Here is a 1,871-nt window from a genome sequence, read left to right as displayed (position 1 = left end):
GGTGTTCTTTTTTAGTTTTATTTTTTATCGTTATTCTTATTCTTTCAGGTGTAAGGAAAGTGTTCAAAAATAGATTGGGGTGATGAATGCGTAACTATATGATGGTACTATGAACAGTTGTTTGTACACCGTGGATGATTGTTCGGTATGTGAATATATTTCAATAAAACTGAATTTAATTAAAAAAACAAACAAAAACCAAACAAAAAAGTGCAAATTTAATACATTGAAGATTGATTCCATAAATATTTTGTTTTCATTTAAAATTTTAATTTTAATTTAATGAAATAAAAATGACAAAAGTGATTAAAAAAAGCTCAGGCACTTGACTAACTTTAATAAAGTTTCTCAAACAGTACCAAATATTTAAAGTGCATATATATTTTAAAGAAATATTAGTCTCAATAAAAATAAGTTTAATGGTTTGGCCCATGTAACTTTACTAATAGGAATATGAACTTTTCACTTTTAACATAAAGTTAGGCTTATTGTACCTATCTCTCAACATGACAACAAGAGACTAAAAAGGTACTAATGAGAAAGTAATGTGTGGGGATTAATCCAGTGATACTGGTCACAATGCATTCCAGGAAGAGTTACCCATATCACTGGAATTGGCTATGTGTATTCTTCCTTCCCTAATTGGGATAACCAATGGGAACAGGAGGAGGGTAGTGACTCTGGTGGCCATTCCCGTGGTACACTGCTGACTTTTTTCTAGGCAAAGCGTATCACTTTGGAAGAGGTCGGAAAATCAATTTTGCAATCTGGTGCACAAGGCTGGGGGTTGCAGTCACCAAATTGGGTTTCACTTCTTTACTAGGCTCTTCCGTTGAAGAAGAGGATCTACAATGATAATTAGAGTTAATCTTATCAAGGACTCCTGTAACTTTCTTGGAGATCACATCCTTGTTCTCATCCTCATTTTAAAAGCTGCCAACAATGGATGCATTGTTTTCCTTTCCATACCAACAGCACATCTCACATGGGTCCACCCAGAGAGTGAACTTCTTTGGCAAACTCAAGTCACTGTAAAAGATGCAGCTGTTCTCAAAGCCTTTTAGGACATTGGGATCAACACTCTGAAACTTATTGACACAAATGCATCTGTAGGCCTGTCATTTTGATGTTTTTTTAGGATACCAATGATTTCTAAATTTTTCTTGAAGTATTAGTCAACTTCTCAGACAACCTCTCAACTGCCTGTATCATTTGGCAGTGAAATGTGTGTGCCAGAAAGGAGGGCAGGTAGGAATTTAGGAAGTTTTTAAGCATTATTTCTTCACATTTTCTTTCTTCCTCTTTCTCTCTCTTCTCTTTATGGAACTCCCATAATTGGTGTTGGGACACTATTTGGTGTCCCACAGGGTCCATAGGTTCATTTCAATATTCTTCATTTTTTTCTTTATGTTCCTCAGTCTGGATAATTTCAATTGTTCTTCTTGTTTGCTGATTCTTTCTTCTGCCTAACCAAAGCTATAGTTAAACCCCTCTAGTGAATTTTTTGCTAGTTATTGTACTATTCAGTCATAGTATGTCCATTTGATTCCTTTTAAAAGTTTCTCTCTCTTTTTCAAAATTCTTATTTGTTTATATATCATTTTCCTGACTCTAGTTCTTTGTCCATATTTTCCTTTGTATTGTTGAATATTTTTAGGACAGTTGACTTAGTATGTTTACTAGTAATTTAATGTCTGTACCTCCTTAAAGTTGGTTTCTGTCACTTTATTTTGTTCCTTTAAATGGACAATTTTTTCTTTTTTATTGGTGTGTCTTCTGTTTTTTTTTTAATCTGAACATTTGAATATTTTAATGTGTCAACTCTTGAAGCAGATTATCAACTTTTCTTCTTTTTTGATTGTTGAAGGTTG

The 1,871-nt window shown here is 33.4% G+C and overlaps 1 pseudogene; it reads right to left on the bottom strand.

Moving 5' to 3' along the window:
• Window positions 1-531: 531 nt before the first annotated feature.
• Window positions 532-1,577, bottom strand: LOC119535107 (annotated as a pseudogene).
• Between the last annotated feature and the right edge of the window lie 294 nt (window positions 1,578-1,871).

This window comes from Choloepus didactylus, chromosome 5 (genome assembly GCF_015220235.1).
Source record: "Choloepus didactylus isolate mChoDid1 chromosome 5, mChoDid1.pri, whole genome shotgun sequence".
Classification (NCBI taxonomy): Eukaryota; Metazoa; Chordata; class Mammalia; order Pilosa; family Megalonychidae; genus Choloepus; species Choloepus didactylus.
This window is presented reverse-complemented; position numbering and strand designations above follow the sequence as displayed.